A 20,468-nucleotide genomic window follows, 5' to 3' on the forward strand; every position below is an offset into this window, starting at 1 on the left:
GTGCAGCAATGACAGATCCAGGACACGTTATCGCTACATCCTTGGAAGGCGCCATCTTCACTCCTGTAAGAATAAGCTATCATTTTTTACCATTGGATGGCCATAGACTATTTTTAAAACATTGCACGTCTCTTGTCAGTTAGTACTACTTCCTGGTGACTTTCTGAGTTCAGGTCTGCTGGTCATCTGTATAGACAACAAAATACATCATTAAGAGTCGTGCCGCTGGCTCTACCAAGTGCTGTCGGCCCCACGACTATGCAGGCATCATCAATAGAAAGTCAACCAGCCGCAGTTTAAGGAACCCTCTCAATCTCTGGAGAAATCTGTTCCACAGAACCCTGGCTCAGAATGGCTGGTACAGGGTGTATAATATATACGCAATATGTGATTGTTATATTAGCTATTTTATCACCTTTTAGTTATTAGGTTACTTTTCACCTTTGTAGGCTTTCCATATACTTCTGTGTGGCCCCTCTGGCTCAAAAGCAGCATAGACGATGGCCTTTCCATCAGAGCTTTGCAGATCTCAGGTAGGAATAAGGACATGGGAAAGTCTGTGTCCTCTTCTACATCACCCACCTTGTACTCCTCTCCAGCCAGCAGCAGCAGCAGCAGCTCTGCCCAGGATAACATGTCTACTTCCTGCTCTGAACCATGTGACTCCCTGAGAGCAGCCCCTTTACCCCAGAGGGCCAGGATATTCCACAGATGAGCTCCATCTACTGGCAGAAATGGTAACACCACTTGAGCTGCTTCAGCTCCAGCACTCCCTCTGGTGGTGGGGTTTGTCACCTGCTAGTCACATAGTTTCTCCTTGTCCAATGACTTCCCCTATATAAGAAAATTACTGGCTCCTGAAGCTTGGTCAGGATAGACCTGGGGTCAGTGTTACACCTGCCCCAACCTTAGCTCATCCACCTACGCTTATTTCTTCCACTTTTGTACTGTGCACTGGTCCTCCCCAGTTAGCAGTCACCAGCCCCTGTGTGTGGGGGCTGCAACCTGGGCACTGCCTCCATTACCAAGTCCATTGCCCTTTGTGGGATGCGCTGGTTATGCTGGTGCCTTAGACACTGCGCTCTGTACATGTCCCTGCAAAGTGGGCAGATAACACAAAGGGTCCTCTAACTGCCCGTGTTTGCTTTGACACCAGGATTTTAGTCCATGGAGTGCCCTGGCTCTTTTAGGAATCAGTTACCACCCCTGAGAACAGATCAGGTCAGCCATATTTGCCTCCAAATTTCTTATCATACAGTTTTCTTTGCAGCAAATTAGTGTGAAAATTGGTACAATAGATGAAAAAAAATGTTTTTTGCGTTCTATATACCAGAATTACAAAGGAGGTACGGCAATTGACAGACCTGACAAGTCAAGGGCTAGGCATAGCTCCAACTGTATTAGCCGCCCACGTGTTCACATAACTTTGTTCTGAATAAGGCCATATTATGTTTATTTTCTCAGCCCACTTTGCTCTCTACTTCCGTGTCTCCAGTGGGCGGATTAGGACTTGTACTAATAAGTAGTAAATGTCATTTTCTGGATACATTTAATTGCTGTCCACATTGCGAGTAGCTAGAAAAACTTTACTGTGTGAATGACAGACAGCATTCATCTCTGGGGGTGAATCCATCTAGTGTTTAGAAATGGTGTACATTGGGATGTCCATGCATTGTCTGACCTTGGAATTTCTGAATGGCAGCCCCACCATAGAGAGGAATGAAGCCTGTCATTTCATCCGTTTCACTATAGTAAAGCCATCACTAATCAGAATACTTACAACATGTCATTATAGCTTACTGCCTTTAGGCAGGTTTTCAGGGGGGTTGTCTGGAGGAGCAGGGTTACCTATTTCTGTTTGGTCCAAGTTCACCTGTGAGCTTCCTTGTAAGAGTCATTCTACTACCATCTTCTCGCTTATCTCTCTTGGTTATATGACCACACAAGACCCTCTCATCCTTCCTGATAATGCCCAAGCAGAGATACAATAACCCGTAATAATAATCTATATTTAAAAATCTAAAAAAATCTTCAACAATAAACATGGTAAGCGTACTTCAGAATGCCCCCGATTGTAATTAGCAGCAGACCCCTATATCCAATTCAGTATCAGAGCCTATTAGTATTAGGTATAGGTCCCCATGTAATTCTTGTATAAACGTTATCTCCACTGTAAACTCAGCTGAACGCACTTGACAAACTTGCTTATTTTGCCTGTTCAGCAGTTCCAACAAGATTACCTTTTACCTTCTGGCCCGAAAACTCTTGCCAAGGTATGCTGCAATCAGAGGTCAACAAAGAATTCCTTAAGTTCATCTGTAGAACATTTTTTGTTGTTTTTTCATCCAGGCGTGACATATATTGGTCAGTTAACTACACTGTTGATACAATTCAGTAAAAAGTAAAACAAAAGTAATGTTAAAAATATCTATATTTTCTTTACCACCCTGAACAACATAAAATCGCATTCTCAAGCAGCTCTGCTGAAACACACAGTAATATTACCTGCGCCAAACGGAAGCATCAGAAACCGGGTGAACTAGGTAATGTACAGTGCTGCCTAATATGTTGGTGGTATAGAAATCCTGTTTATTATTTTTAATAATAATAATAAGTTGTTTATATATGGCTTTTTAAAAAGTAGAGGCCCAGAAACCAGACTTTCCATTTAGTCTGCTTTAGCACTTTAGGCTCACAGAAAGGATTTAAAACAATACTGGTTGCTGGAATGGAGGTTCTTTAGGAGCAGCATCAAGAAGGAGGTTAGTATTGCAGCAAAACAAGGTGCAGGTGTTCAGGGTATTAGGAAATTATTTGTTCCTGAAGATAGAGCAAGGCTTTAAGGCTGACCTACATGTGGCGATCAAGTATTAAGTATAGATTAAAATCATTTTTAGATTTGGATTTTGATGAGAATGGTGACAACCCCTGTTTTTTGCCCACTGGGTAGATTTTTGACTTGCTGTCCAAGAAGAATTAGGGGGAAAAATCCATAAAGTGAGGGACATTAATATTGTGCTGTACATTGAAAGCTAGTAAAAGGACTAAAACAAGAGGCATGCTGAAGGAAGTTGTGAGGAACTTTAGATGGGAGAGACCCTATATATACACCAAGCCAGGTTAGCAATAGAAAATCATGACAATGTTCCATGTAAATGTGGTGAACTTAGCAGAGGACTCCTTTGAGCACCAAACACTATGTGCCTTCAGGTTTCAAAATTAAAAATATAGACTAACAGGATTTATTTTTTTTTTATTTTGTAGTAGTGTAGTGTGTTGAACTTACTAAATTTTGGATCCCAGCAACTTTTTGTCTAATAATAAACAGAACATAAATGGAAATCAACATGAACATTACCGTGCAGATCTGAGTTTACACTACAGATTTAGGAGGTTATGTAGAAAAGCTATCTGTGTTCTTATATTTCTTTATGCTCAGAATTACTACAGTTGAAAAGAACTGAGTTGACCTTGCATACAATGTTTTTATTAGTTCTTTGTCCATGTTAAGGAGTGTCTGCAAAAAGCAAAAGGCAAAGCAAGTTGTCGTTGCAGGTTAGCACAATTATTACTCTGTGTAATTAGGTAAGCATGAAGAGTACTATAAAAAGCAGGGTAAAGCAGTGCTGGAGCCTGCAAAACAGAGACAAACAAAACTATTAATAGTTAAAGCTCTCTGAATTCTTAGGATTACAAGAGATCCCTTTCTCTACACTGATTGATCAGGGTGAATTTAGTACAAATGAAAAACATTTTTAACTAATGCATTTACATTGGTAAATGGGACATTGGTCCCATCCTAAATCTAACAGGTAAATGTGCTCATTCTGTCATAAAGTGTGACCTTAGGTGGTTGTTGCCTTAAGATTTCTGGTATTAAACAACCTTCGTGGAAAATATTGGACAATATAGGGTATAAAAGAGTATAAAAAAAGTCTACACTCAAAGACTTACAAACTTTGCCAAACTGAAAATATTATATGTTGGCAATGCTAGTAAAGTGTCTTGTGGTATCAGATGTAGGATATATTTAAGCTTAAGTTTTGTTTTATAAAAACTAAAGTGATTCATGTTGATAAAATCACTGAAAATAGCCCCATCTGTTAAGTGAAAGTATATATATCCACCAGTGCAAAGCTTACTACATTTAAATAAAATATAATTCTTCTGGGAACATGTTGCAAAAGGCCACTCCTACAATTTGACTATGAGTGACAAACTACAACTGTAATTATAGCTGCACATAAAAATAATATCTCATGAAGACTATAAAAATTATTAGGAACAACTTGTGTGATTCCAAGACACGCAAAAGAATAATTCCATTTTAGCATAGTGAAAGCCTAAAAAATGTCTGAATAGATATTAAGAACTTGCATTTATATAGCACCAACATGTTACGCTTTTCAAAGTCTATAGTCACTGTCCCTGAAGCGGGTTCACATTATGTTCTTATTATAGTCAAAATACAGTCTAAGGCAGATTTTAAGGGAAAGCCTATTCACCTACTTGCATGATTTTTTGGGATGTAGGAGGAAACCCATAGAAAGTCTGTGCAGATAGTGTGTCCTGGTTGAGATTCAAACCTGGGACCCACTGAGCCAACTATGGTTCCCATATAGTGTACAATTGTAGCACCTTGATCTAACCTGGCCCCTTATTCTAACAGCAGCCCTGTGGGATTTTCCCCCCACTGTGTAATGTAAAATTAATCCAAACCATTTTCTGGGGGGACAATGCTGGGGATTGGGTGAGTAGAGCTCAGTATGATTGCTCCAGATGCCGTAAAACCAAACTCCTAGCTTACATTTGGTCTTTTATATATCACTTTCTGACCCAGACTGATTGACCAGTCCACCATTTTCACATTGTATTTTATTCTCATAGAAGCTCAGAATCATATGTGGACATCTAGGGTGATCTTCCATTTTGTAGGAATGACATAAAGCCCTCCAATAAGCACTGAGCTCGCTGCACTGCCCAGAGAAACACAGAGATCCTGGAATTATAGAATTGGTTTTAAAATAAAGTATGACAAACAAGATAAGATTTTCTTATTTTCCTATGAAGGAAATAAGACTTTTTTTGGTGCACATAAATATCACCACAATATACTTTTTATACAAACTTTACATTTCTGTATTTTATTCTTGATACAAAACACACTCTATAAAAACATACAAACACTCTAAAAAACCTTTTTCTCATTTTAGAGTACAATATGTTTTACATATAGTTTATCTTTTGATGCCATTAAACTGGCCTTGATGCGTTTCCCCACAAGGGCCTCCTCATGACATGTTTTAGTAGTAATTAAACTTTCTTTAACTCACTTACCATGGATTTGTGACTATTTTATCACATTAGTAAAGTATTAGATAGGCAGCTGTATAATCCATAGGGTGAATACTTATTGAAGTAGATTTTCAATCCTGAATGTTGATTTCCCCACCTTATTAAGGTATCTCATCTGCTATCAATCACTTAAGTTGTTCATTCTATAGTGGCAGGATTAGATGAAAAGGAATCCATATATAAAGAAAGCCTCGTGTTTAGGAGCTGCAGCTTTTATAAAAAAGTATATCGTGGTAATATTTATGTGCACCAAAAAAGTCCCATTTCCTTCATAGGAAAATAAGAAAATCCTATCTTGTTTGTCATTAAATAAGGGTTGTGGTGAGATATTGAAAAAGTGAGAGAAAAAATTCTTGATTAGCTCTCCTTTAAAGTACTAATCTAGCAAAATTAAAATAAAGTATGCAATATAAAGAGAAAAGTTTTTTTTTCCAAAATCTCATTAGCATGTTAAGGAGGAACCAGGAAGGCAATACATAAGCAGAATTAACTAAGCCAAATCTTTTTAGTGTTTAATACCCCTCTAAATCCATCCAGGTTATCAGTCCAGTGTATGCTTTGTTCAACAGTACTAAGCCCTGATAAAGAGGAACATTTGAACCATCAGAACACTTTGGTTTCTTATTAAAAATGAAGTCTAAATAGGGCTGAATCTGCACATTATATGTTCTGCTTATGGCACTTTTCTTCTTGCATACCCAGCTGTAATACCCCATTGGGCATTCTAAGCCTTCCCTACTCTATTCATATTTTTGGGTAGACATACACTTAAGTGTTAGAAAGAGGGAAGGAATTAGTATATGAATAATAAACCCCATTTTTGTTTGAAAGGAATAGAACCTTAGCACTAAGTAGATTCACCCTTTGTCACCAAGACAGAAAGTGATGGGAAAACAAACATCTTAAAGTTGTCACCGGAACAGGAGATCAAGGTAAATCTTCCAATGAGAAAATTTGCTCCAGTTGCAACTATCCAAGGGAAAGGCTTTGTACACATCAGATGATTCTCACCCATTACGTACGGTCAGGCAAGAATCTGACATTGGTCACCCGACGTTGTGTTTGGATCCATCCTGATGAATTTATGAATGACCGAGCGTGAACGACCACAATACAAATCAATGGAGAGGAGCACAGCAGGGTGCTGCTTACTCGCCCCCTCCATAGAACAGAATGGCACTGTGTGTACAGCACTCATTTGTTCATCTGTCACTCTAGTCACTGGAAATTATCATTCCCATAACTATTCCCTGCTCTGTGGGAAACAGCAAAATATGTGATCCACCCTAACAAATACACCTCCTGCTTAATGTGGCTAAAGATACACAATAAAATTGAACTCTGGGATTAGCAAATATTGTAACTTAAATCTTGGTGCGCTTTGTGTAATTCAGCCAGCTCTGAGTATGAGTAATATGCAAGTAATATTTTATTTTCTGTTATAAACAGTCTCCTGTAATAGGACCAGTCACTGTTGTGCTTTCTCCTTGTGCAGGGCAACTGGTCTTCCATCTACCCCTCTGCTCTTTGCACAGGTTAGGTGCTATGTGGTGATTATGTCCATTATCCACTAATAACTGGGAATGTTACTTCTCATTTTACCAGCTAATAACTGGGTTTTCTATGGCACACAAAATGGATTTATATTCTTTGTGGCCATTGAGTAGTATAAAGCTACATACACATGTGCATTTCTTGTCGTTGCAAAGGATCTTTTATGATCCTTTCCAACGATAAGAACCGTACAATGCATGAACGAGTGTTGTACATACAGAACCGTTCTGCTCTATGGAGAGGGGAGGGGGGAAACGACATAGCGGCACCCCACAGTGCGCTTTCCCCCTTTCCCTTGCATTAGAATCGCTCGTCGTTCATTATCGGTGGATCCACCATGACAGATCCACAGACCATGAACGACGCGGGCTGTACACACGTCAGATTTAACGCCAAAATTTGACGTGTGTACATAGCTTAAGCAAATGAAAAACTTTGTGGCCTGGAATCAACTTAACAGAAAGCATAGAGTTCTCATTTTACAGTGGGAGACACCTAAAGCCTTGATTGTATTAAGTTACTTGGCTAGAAATCAAACCATATCACCAGTAAAGTCCACCTATAATTGCAAGAATACTTTTAAATGTACAAAGTGCTGCAATCTAATCTCGGGCGAAAGTTCTCGATACATCATTTGATCCAACCATGGCTGGATTTTCAGCTTGTATATCTTTTTTTTATATATATATTTGTGTTTAGTACACACAATTATCTCTACAGCAGTTACATAATACTTACATTACCTGTACATGTCTGTGCTGTGTCTACATCTATCTACTGTACACTGAATGTCAAATATTGACACAGTTCTCAGAAGTGTTTAGGGTGTGCTCAGAAGAAAAAACAGGAAGGTTGCAGTATATAATGACATAATGGGCTTCAGAAGAAATGAAAAGCATATTTGAAAGGAGAGGAAAAAAAAACAAAAGATGTTTTAATGCAGCAAGTTTGCTATGCTTTTTGAATGAACAATGGATCCTAACATTTACAGGGCTGTGGTATAGTAACTCCTTCATGGGGCTGATTATGAGGATATAGCAATGTATAGAGATCTGTCAACTGAAAATATGATTTGGATGAAAACAAGCAGAATGTATGAACTTTGTGACATATTGGGACACATTTCACAATTTCATAAATTGCTGCTTTGCCAACAATTAATAATATGACGTTCTGAAGGAGTCAGGTTGTACTGATATACACAGATTTAGCAAAATGTGCAGATATGTAATTTCCTGTTTTTTCTTATGCCTTCCATGCAGAGCTAGTAAATGTTTGGGCTCAATTTTTTAATCCTAAACCCCACACCAACATCAGATGATTTTCACTGGTAATTATCTTTCATGATCATTTCCATAAATGAATGAGAGCTGTACACACAGTGCTATACTTTTCAATAGAGAGAGTAACACAGAGCAGCACCCCGTTGTGCTCTCCTCCATAGGAGTGCACTGTGGTTGTTACTGATTAACCATTCATCAATACGCCATGATCAATGACAGGATACTACCGTACACAGATTTTCTCCCAAGATGAACACAACTGTCTTGGGCAAGAATCCTCTGACGTGAGTCTGCAGCTTAAGCCAAATTTTTTTTTTGTTTCCAGAGCAAAGATCAGAACCTTTATCAGGATTTAGATTTTATTGCATTTGTTGCCAATACTAAATAGATTAATTACTAACCTTGTTTTTATTGCTGTCAGTGGTGTAATTTCTTGTATCACAGGAATAGGATGTTAGGGAATATCCCAACAATGAAGTTAATAGAGATGAATGAAATGTCTTCCAGTGCTCAAAGCTATGGATTCTTTAAGGGTCATGGTGGAACAAATAAAGCAGGAGGTGCATTTTTTTAGATAGTTTATGAAAAAAGAGCTTTTTTTGTGTAGAATGATAACAAAAGATATAAAGTCCCAGACTGACAGTCCCATACCTTAGATTTGCAGGTTCTACTATAGGAGTGCTTTTCACTATGGTCCCAGAATCTCTGCTGGCTGAGTATCACACCTGAGTACTCAGAATTCCCGTGCCTCACCTGGCCTCAGACTCCATCCAGACTCAGAGACACACTTCCTTCCTATCCAGGCACTTCAGAGATATCCCAAATCCTGGCCTGAGCTGGGATATGTATGGAGATTTTGGCCCACCCAATCCATCCAATACTTTCCAGACCTGGATCCCAAATAAAGATTTGTAAAGCTGCATTTCTTCCATGAACCACAGCCATATCCAGGTTGTAATATCTTATCCCAGGTAAAACAGAGAAAGATACTGCCAGTCTCTCACTGCAACTACTACTGCTTATGGGATGCTAAAGTAGGTAACTTTTTAACTTTAGATAGACCCAGCATCTTTCAATACCAAGGATCTTTAGCCTGTATATTCAGCCAAAATAAAATATACACATTTTGCTACACATTACAAATTCCCCAAAGTAGACAACACCCAATTTCCCACCAACAAATAGTTAACATGACAACATTATCATAAGCATATCTTATTAGTCATTTTCTGTATATACAGCCTCATTCACGTTATTGGAAATTGTTAATGAGATCAAGCAAAAAAAATGGCAATAGCATTAAAAAGCCAACAAACAATTAAACTCTTTCACACGTTACTCAAAACTAAAAAAAAAAACTTCTTTACATACAATTTAATTTTGACATTTTGCTTTGGCTAGAATGGAGCCATATACAGAGGATCTTTAGCCCGGATATACAGCTCTATTCAAGTTTGCATATAAAAGAGAACTCTTTTATGTTTTATTGCAGTCCATGTACCCATTAAAGAGGTTTTATCTCATCCCATGTCCTTTGACCACACATATATATATGTGGAATATCTTCAAAGAAGGAGGCAGCAATAAAAACATGGCAGAGTTCCTACAAAGCTTTCCTGAGGCTTCACTTCAAACTGGCAGCAGTCATATTGCTCTATATTTGGTACTTCCTGGACCGTGTTTTAATCTCATTTTGCCTGCTGCTTCTGTAGCCATATGATATGCCTATCTGGATGCATGGAACAGATATGGGTACTGTACATCTGCTTGTCTCACAAGACGTCCATTCACAACAAATAAACAACCTAATTCCAGGAATTCTGACATACTGCTTTTGTAGAAACACAGATGTTTCCCCTACAATTTTTGGGGTCGTTTTAGTTGTGTTTCCTTTAGCTGTGTAGAATAGTGATGGCACCCCAATTTACATAGGGAGTCCACATTTTTTCATTTGTTCCAGACAATCTGTATTCATGGTTCTCATAATAATTCTCATATTGGCCCTTTCTTAATTTTTGGATAATAAATTGCCTCCGACTTTTGTAATTTGATGTAAATTAGAATAAACGCTATTCAACTGCTTTAAATTCAATTTGGTTCCTACAGAAATATTTTTAAACAAAACTAAATTTCCACTTTTCAGGGCAGGGCTTTATTGCAGAAAGAGACAGGCAGCGTCCCTTCTACAATTAAACATACCTACCTGCCTGATAACTCTCTGTATCTGTCAAAATTGCATGTGCAGCTCATTGTAAAAAGCTGGGGTACCCCTGCAGTTGCTGGGACTGATTGCAATGTTACGTCTGTATAAGAAGGAGGAAGAAGAAGATGGCAGCACCCATGAAGTTATAGGGAGGGGTGAATGTAAAAAGAGCTTAGTTTTGTTTTAAGCGTATTCAAGTCATTGGGCTACAAAAGGTCAGCTACCCAAAAGTGATATTTTGTGTTGCAGCATATTGTACAGACACACTTTTTCTTCCCCCCATTTGAGGGAATTTGTGGCTAAATTCATTTGTAGGGTGAATGACATGCATGGGATGCTGAACGATGTCTTTATAGCTCTGGAACATAAAATAAGACATTTTTTCTATAGTTTCTTGGTCCAAGCAAAGTGTCTCTTTATGTACAACAAAACACAATATTATTATTAACCAGTATTTATAAAGCTCTGACATATTAAGCATATTTCCACAGTCATGTCATTTACTGTTCCTCAAAGGGGCTCACAATCTAATGTCTCTACCATAGTCATATGTCTTTAACACAGTCTAAGGCTGATTAACCTAACTGCATGTTTTTACCCGGAGGAAATATATGCAGACACAGGGAGAACATACAAACTCATTGCAGATAGTGTCCTAGGCGAAATTCGAACTTGGGACCCAGCGCTGCAAAGGCCAGAGTGCTAACCACTGAGCCAACCATGCTGCCCACATTGCCTTCAACTATGTATTCCATTTTAAACCGAAATTACAGTCTGGCATAACTTATAATAAAATACTGTATAGACCATATACTACCCTAAGTGTCTTTGTCCCCAAAAAAATCACCAGTGCAAAAAATACAATACCTTATGACGCTGCATAATTAAGCCTTGGTAGCAGCCAATATGCGTAGTTAAGTTATATCCTTTTCCAAGAAAGAGTTGAACATCTCAGAAAAAAAGGATCTGGTTGCCTTCTTCCCTGTTTGTTTGCACAGCAATTAGAAGCTTCTTTCCTGCTGTCTGTACATCAAATACACATCCTCCTTGCAGATGGCACCTCATTTCAGTTGGCTCATGGTCAGAAAGTGAAATCAGGCCAGTTTTGCCATTTCTGGTACTTATTTTACAACAGAACTATCTCCCTAAATGAGATAATGGTGTAGCAAATCCATTGAACCATGATAAAAATTTTATTTAAGTTTCTTTTTTTGTTCATGTTAGCGTACTTTTTATAGACAGACCCCCTACTGTTTGAAGCCAATATGGACCAATATTCACATTATTGTTTTTTGCAAGTATTGTATATAGTTTTACCTCCTAAAACCACTTGCAGACTAGTTTCATTTCCCTGTACACTTCACCTTTCACAAAAGAAGCATTAGAAGCTGCAGCAGGTATCCTGAGCTTGCCTACAAGCATCATTAAGTCCTGTCCCACTTTCACTGTCCTTGGCCCTCCCCTTTTAGCTACTACCAGCACGGATTATAAAGTTTGTCCTCCAGGATAGCTGAAAAAAGTGAGCCATTGGTGAATAGGAATAAAGACATGAGGAGAATTGGTAAATGATCAAGTGCAATGTTAATAGTATAACTCTTCCTTCATTTTCCTACTAGTGTCAATTAAATTAGGCTGATCTCCAGACAGAAGCTTATTCATAACAATGTGGAGAATAGGAACTTGTCCCCAACTTTTTTGTTCTTCACTTTACCAATTATAGAACACCATTGGGAACAGGTTTTTTTCCTTGGAAATCAGGCTTCCAAAAGAAGAGAAAAGAGGCACCATAACACCACTAAAAGGGTATCAGAAAAGCCATTCTCTCTTGAATGGAGGAATGGAAGTAGCATACACAGCCCATTCACTTTAATTTTAAAACCCCACGCTTGGGGTAAGCCTACCCTATACTTTGCTGAGGTTACTTAGCGTCTAATAAATACCATAGTTCTGGAGAGGATGTCAGGCATTTGTTTTTTCATTTCATTTTGCATGTTTTAAAATCTTAATTTGTCCCCCCCCTATCAATTGCACGTTGTTGGCCCTATAATACTTACGAACTTGTCGTGACTGGGGGAAATTTAGCTGTTTACAAACCGGTACCCTTCACCTTCCCTCCCTAACACTTCTTCCAACTTTTTCTTCATATTCTCGCTGTTTTTGACTTGATTTTTACTTCCTCTTTTTTGCAGTTATGATTAAACCACTTGCGTGCTTATTCACATGACTTCAGTGTTATCGTGCTTCTGCCAGTTCATGGGGCCCCTTTGCTTTTCCAGTTTACATTTGTAGTCATTGAACTCCTGTTCCACCTTGTTTGCCACATGAGTGGCTCCTACTAAGCAGCTTTGCTTTGATGTAAAGTTTTCCCTTTTTGTTTAATGACCTACTATTCATCCTTTTTCTGTATTATTCTTTGTCTTTCTCTGCTTCGCCATATAGCAATTTTTGGCTTATGATATTGCAACATTTTCATTTTTGTTCTCTCCCTTTTTCTTATTATTTTGTACTTTTTCTGTAAATTTTAAAAATATTCCAATAAGCATTATTGTACCACACTTTTCTTGTGGAAGCATACACTAATATTATACAAAGTGTGTGACAATGCTGTAAGTTCACTGTTTTAACACATTGACACCCTTTTATCTGGGCAGGTCACAGTAATGTTGTTGTTACTATCTGTATTGCAGGGACACCTTTATTGTTTTAAATACAGGGACAATTTAACTTCACAGTTGCTACATTTTGCCATTAATTATTAAACTCACCTCTCAATACATGAGCTTTCCTGTGTAGCATCATCAGGTTACAATAACCCTTCCTGTTTTTGGTACATTCTATTAACACTGAATATCAGATTTACATCTCATTGGGTGTAGGCAATGTCATAAGGTATTAGTTAATATTTTGGCGAGATTGTAATGAAAAGCTGTGGCCAAAGCTCTTTGGTTTTATGATATAAAAATATTTGGCAAAGAGCTCACATTATATTACAAGAGTGTCAAATTTAGGATTTTATAAAGTGAAAACATTACTAAAATAAAATGTTCTTTGGCCCAAAGAGTGAGCTGGAAAACAGACAGATCTGGCTTAGGAACTTGTGAGAATGTTATTCTCTGTTTTATTTTCACTGGGTTCAGCATTGAACTATGCCACTCTGGAATAAATTACCATTTCAATGCAATTTTTAAAACAATTTCTTTTCCAGGAAAACTAACTTCTGACATTTGTAAGTATGAATAGGCTTCTTACAGGCCACACACTTAAATCCTAAAACTGCCTAAAACTGTGCAGTGAAAGACTTGCCCAAATAATCTGAATAAATCTTCATATAGACAGGTCCTTATGCCAAATTGTGCAGTGTAAAGTGTAACCAGTTTAACTTGAGTGATATATATGTATTTATATGTGTTTATACTACAAGTATGACATACTATGAAGTATATATATATATATATATATATATATATATATATATTGTAGGATTCAATATTCATGTCACTAAGTGTCCCTCAGAGAACATCAATAATGTCTATTGTCTAAGTCTAATGCCCCTAATATCTTCAAAGGTGGGAATCCAATTAATCTACATGCATACTTTTTTGGATGTAGAAGGAAAATCTATGCACACATGGGAAAAACTCACCACCACAATGCAAATAGTGTCCAAGATTCCAGCTTAGGACTATAATGCTGCAAGGCAAACGTGCTAGACACAGAGTCACTATGCCTTCATGTAAAGCCCAATTCATGGCTCAAAGTGAATACTACCCCTTACCCCACACCAACCCATTGTGGCACCCCAAAAAGGTTTAAAAACAAAAAGGCCCCCATAACACAATATAATATTTTCCTTTCTCTCCAATATGGTTCGATTTAGCTGCAAGGAGCAAAAGTAAAGCACTGAATCAGCTATGAGATAGAGAGAGTAGTTTACACAACACTATAAACTTCCTGTAAGTATATAATAAAAATGTTGAAATCAAAAGTTACCAAATAAACAAAAAAACTAAGAACACACATTCAGCAAGGGGTCTCTGTTACTTCCCTCAATACATTGACCATTTATTTTAATGCATGTGTTTAATGTGTGTATATATAATACTAATATAAAATGCAAAACTGTTCACATCAACTATTGCTCATGTCTGATGTTTAGAACCTTATTCTTGCATGTCCTACAACCACATTGATAATGTGCACAGCTGGGTAATATGCAAATGACAACCAAACTAATAATGAAATTCCTTAGAATGAAAGACAATAAAGAATGCTACAAGTAATCCCACCAAAGACATTTACCACTCCATTTGCAGTAGACAATTTTTAGACTGCTTGCAGTGCATTGTGGTAAAATTAAATCTAAGTCTAAAATTAGATTGACATAATTAAAAAAAAAAACTTTTGCTTTTTTAGTGATTATATAAGTGTAAGATTATTTATAATTACACATGCTATAACATGCATTCAGACAGCCCAATCTAATAAATAGACTGGGAACACACAAAACCAGACATTTTGTCTGTAACCATGTGGTGTGGTATGCTGTGTCAAAGTTGTGTTGCCTTGCATTGAGATACCATTCAAAGTAAATGGGACGTAACATGCATTGTGTTTCGCCCCTTAATTGTCTAGTTGCATAAAAGGTTTTATACTGTTAGAGCTTAAAAATTTGGAATATAATATTACAGCAACTATCAGATGCACTTTATTGCTTTAAGTGAAAGCTGCAGGTTTTTCTTAAAAGAAAATGCACTATATTGTCAGCCCTGGGTGTTCATTTTTAACAGAAATCCAGGTTGTACAAAACACTGCTTACATGTAATTGGCCCAAAGTTTGTTTGTTGTAGCTCTGGGAATTGTTCTTTTTTTTCAAAATGAGAGCTAATAATATACCTTGTATTCTAATTGAAAGGATCATGGATCCAATTATGACTGTAATCAGAAAGACCTAAAAAAGAAAACAAAACAAAACAAAACACAGAAACAAGCTGTAACAGCCATAAAACAAAGGAGATCAAAACTCCTTCCTCTGGATGTTTCCTCTATCAAGCCAAGATCTGAAAACATTATTACCCACTGCCAAGCCCAAATTTTATCAGTGAAATGGATTTTAGTCATTGCTTTATCATACTTATTGAACATAAATTGAAAACCTAAACGGCCTCTTTAGATATGTTATTTCAGCATGTACGCACATCGGAATACCATTTAAAATGAAAAATACAGTCCCCTGTTATTTTTCATATTACCCCACATGACAGCACACAATAAACATGCAGCAAAGTGAGAACTTTGTTATTCCCACCTTTTTTCCACCCATATTTTGTAATTGCTCTTACATTGCCCAAACCCTTTATTTCTTCTGTTCCATATATGAAAAGCTTTGGTTGAATTGCCCGTAAAGAGGTCACATAAGCCACTTATGTCTATTTTATTATCTGACTCTGATTGTAATTTGACTATTTTACTCATTTGTTACTTGGCCACTGTATTATTATTATTATTACACAGTATTTATATAGCGCCGACATATTACGCAGAGCTCCATAGTCATTTCACTGTATTGTTATATTCTGGATTGTCCGAGTAATAAAAGAAATATCCTTCCTTATTGAGTTTGTAATGGAAATGATAACATAAATACAATCTATTTATTATTATAACAGGAAATATTTAGCTTCTTTTGGTTCCCTAGTTTCTTAGTATTCGGTCTCCAGTTTATAAAATGTAAGCCTTGTAAAGATACTTGATTTTTGTGGCCCAAAATGACCATGATAATATTGGTTCTATACTGTCATTCTACGCCATAGGAGATAGTAGACAACCGTTGTTATTAACAATACGGACAGATGCAGCCAGGAGCCTCCTGTTTGTTCCTCCACCTACCTTCTTCATAGAATAAAGCAGCACCTTTTGTTCCTACTGTTACTGGAAACAGTCACTAATGAGTTCCCAGTAACAATTATAAGCAGCTGTACCAGGCTTAAGAAATTCAAATTTTTTTTAAAAAAATTGCTATACCTCCTTTTTTTTAGGTTCATGGCATTTTTATTAAAGGATTATTCTTTGTGTCATGTACAGGATGGTGGACCCTCTGTGGCACCAGCCTGCTTGGCTTCACCAGTGCACCCCCCAAGGGGTGATGGACTTTAGTAGGTGGTGCCTGGTTACAGCCCCCATACATGCAGGGGGGGGTAACTGCTGACTGGTAGGACAAAAGCGTAGTACAGGAGCAAAAGGGTAGTCAGACAGAGATGTGGTCGGTTTGCCAAAGAGTCGGAAACAGGATCAGAAAATGCAGACAGGAACCTGAAAGCAGGGCCCAGAGAACTCCTTGTTTGGGCAACTTCCTGCTGCCAGTTACTACTATAGGGAAAGTCATGCTACCAGCAGGTAACCAAACCCAACAGCGGAGGGAGTGCTAGAGCAAAGGCAGATCAGGTGCTGTTTACTCTTCCACCAGTAGATGGAATGTGTCTGCAGAATACTCTAATTTAGAAGTAAGGGGGCAGCTCAAAGGAGTCACATGATTCAGAGCAGAAAATGACCTGTGGATAGGATTCCTGGGCAGAGCTGCTGCTGGCTGCAGAAGAGTGCAAGTGGGTGACCCGAAAAAAGGAACAGATGCCTTGGTTGTGTGGGGATCTGTGACACTTTGTCCATGGTAGTCAGTATAAATGTGGGAAAGTCTTTAAATGTTTTAACGAGTAGCTGTAAAATAGATTTTGCTTGGTTATTTCCTCCAATCAAAATGGGGAAAAAAACAGAAAGGTTACCCAGAACAGCTTTATGCATTTTGTTATAATAATAAAGCAGTGCCACAGTGTAAAAAGACTGAAGAAATGCATAGTGCAGACAACCCATAGCAACTATTGACATTCACAGTACATTCTGAGCAATCTGCTCCAACAATAGAACAGCCAAACCAGCTAACAAAGTTATAATTGTGCAGGCTTTTGTTGGTAGGCAGAAAGTAAGTTCATATCACTAAAATAAAAAGAAGATATTTTATTTTACTCCTTGCATTCTGAACTGCTATAACTTATGTTAGCTCCTGATAGAATGTCTGGTGTCTTGCACTCCAAGGAGATTACATATGACTGCCACCCATTCAAACAACCTCTTTAGGTGATGAATGAAAAGATGATACTGCTGCCATACTGTTGGCATTGCACCGCATTGTGGAGTTGGGAAGAGAACCAGAAAAACGAGGAGGGGTAACACAATGGTGGAAAAGCTGCATGAACATGTTCAGGTTGAACCTTTATTTTGCATTAAACCTTTATAGTAAAAATCCCAAATTATTGCAGACGTGTCAAGATGCCTGTTACCCTTATTAGTCGGGGCATTGTAAGGTGAAATAAGTTGGTGACACACAGGTATGAGCTAGGAAAAGTGAGCTGAAAATAACAGAGAGAAGAGATTCAAATGAGCAGAATTGTAAAAGAAAGTTAATGGTAGAAGAAGTTTAGCACCCAAAAAAAAAAAAACATTCTAGTGGACAAGAAGTTTGCTCTTTTTAATTCCCAAAGAAGATGGCATTTGGGACATGATTGAAGGAACTACCAGGAAGACATAGTATGGTGTTTCTTTTTCCATGGAGGGTTTTTGGGCATTCTTCAATTGGGGTTTTCAAGTCTTTCTCTCCAATCAAATCAGAGAACAAGATGAGTGAACGACCTCAATATGAACACCTGGTGCAGACTGAAGCTTGCCAATGTATGTATGAAACTGAAAAAACATTTTTTGCCATGATTCTACTAGAGTCTTGACGATTCTTCCCCTATGGAGTCAGAGAACAAGACGAATGAGGGACCTCCGAATACACCTGTGGTACACACTAATGCGTTAACTGTGAAGTTGAAAAACAAAATGTAAACATCCCTGGGGAAAAAAAACAGGAAAGTTTTTTTTTCTGAAAAGCCCTCCTGGGTGCACTTAGATTAGGGCTATTGCACCATAAAGGCAACCTGTCTGAAAGTAATACCAGCTACAACTAGGAAAAGGAGTTCTTGATGGCTAAAGAAGGGATTGAGTCAAAGCATGGAGTAATGGACTATGACCAATCACAATTTAGCCACGTCCTCCAAATAACGATGTATAGAAAAATAAAAATTGGGGACTACAAATTTCCAACGTTTTAGTGTTTTCTGTTTTTCTAAACATTAAGAAGGATTAGTTGAGGTCTGGGAAGAATGCGGGGTGTAGAATTGAAGGGAATTATTGCATCTTCCCTAGATGTACTTTTCTGATGGAAATCATTGTTTCTCCACCATGATGCCTTTAGGAGATGGCTGATCATTTGCTTTCCAATCTGGACAAACCCTAGTGAAGCAGTGATAAACTCGTAAACTAATCTTGTCCCCAAAAACCACTTTGGTTAGGCAATATTTCTAGAAAGAGACTAAAAAATCTGTTTAACAAGAACACAGACAGAAAACATTTTAGTAAAAAAGGGAAGTGTTAGAACCTCTGACAACAATTTTGATGTTTTCAGTTCACACCCTCTGGTACTTATCATAGAATTCTAATAGGACCTAAATCTTTGTTGGTTACCAAGCACCGTTTTTTTTAAAGCAGTAATGATCCTTGCATTCCAACAACCTCCTATAATCATTAAAAAAATATCTCTGGACTCCAGTGTTCCAGTGGAAAAAGAGAACAGCTGGACTTAGTTTATATACTTTTTTCTTCTATTTACAAGACTGGAAAGCAGATTGGCGTGTTATGGAAAGGGCAGGGTTACAGAACTCTTGCACTAATCCTCCCTCTGGCAATGGCAGTTATAGCAGTCATGTTACGTCATTGATCATAATAGCTAACTAGTGTGTGCCAAGGTCTTTGTGTGTAATCCTCTGTACTGAGGAGTAACTATATAGATGTGAATTGCCCCTAGGGAATTAGAACAGCTCCTCGTGTCGTAACAGCGAATTATATGTTTGAACAAAAAAAAAAATCTTATCTGTGTAGAAGTTTTGTAGCTACAGGAAACAGATCTTTGAACAACATAGGGACTGTAATAAAAATAATGAATTAATGTACAAGTCATACTACGTGCAGGAGCAAATTGGGGAACTCTGCCAAACAACTCCATGCCACGGTCCCCAGTTTTATGCCTTAAAATGTTTACCAAGACAACTTTTTATTTTTGGATAAAAGGTTTCGAAATTTTTTTTTTTTTTTGCTATGTGGGCTTTTTTTTTCCTTTACTTACTGTCATTGCAACAATGGTTCTACCAGACAGGTAGTTAGGGAAAATCTGCAAAAGAGACACAAAGAACAATAAAAAGCTTTTTAGCTTTCCAATACTCTGCAAAAAAAATAATCATTTTCATCTGTGTTTGTTTGGAGTTTTTTTTCTCACTTACTACCCGGGTGTCACTGTGACGTAGGGAAAACCAAAAAAAAAAAGTTTGAATTAAAATAGAAAATACTTTAAACCTAAAACAGGAACCAAAAAGAGGTACTTTCATCCGGTTCCAATTCCTTATTGTACAGCCAAATGCTCAGATATTCTGACCACCAAACTTTACACACTTCCTGCATAAACTTACCTACCCCTTTCTGATTTCTGTTTACTGCTAAATGAGGATGCCCAGTACAGTGATGGACCATTACAAATGTATAGGAGTTCCTTTTATAAAGTGTGTTGATCATTTGAATTTCTTGTTTTTTTATGCTCCTTGCTGTTTGCCTAATTTTACTGTTGAGACTGTAACTCTGTCATAATTGCTGCCATGTTTTGTTTTACAGTTGTAAGAGATATTTCTTTATGCAATTGTAATAACTACTGTATTTAGAAAATCCAGTCAATTTGTTAAAAAGATGTGTAGGGGCTTAGAGCTAATTTGTGGCAGTGCTGAGAAGTGTTGCTTGGCCTGTTACCAATCTTCCACAAGGTGATTAGGGGCAATACCTTGTGTCGCACCTCATGATATAAAACAATGAGTTAATATTGCATTTAGGCATTAAGGAATATCATATATGTGAGGGTCTTTGAGATTTATAATTACTCCTAGATTGTAAGCTCTTCAGGGCAGGGTCCTCCCCTCCTGTGTCACTGTCTGTCATTT

This window comes from Pyxicephalus adspersus, chromosome 7 (assembly GCF_032062135.1).
Source record: "Pyxicephalus adspersus chromosome 7, UCB_Pads_2.0, whole genome shotgun sequence".
NCBI lineage: Eukaryota > Metazoa > Chordata > Amphibia > Anura > Pyxicephalidae > Pyxicephalus > Pyxicephalus adspersus.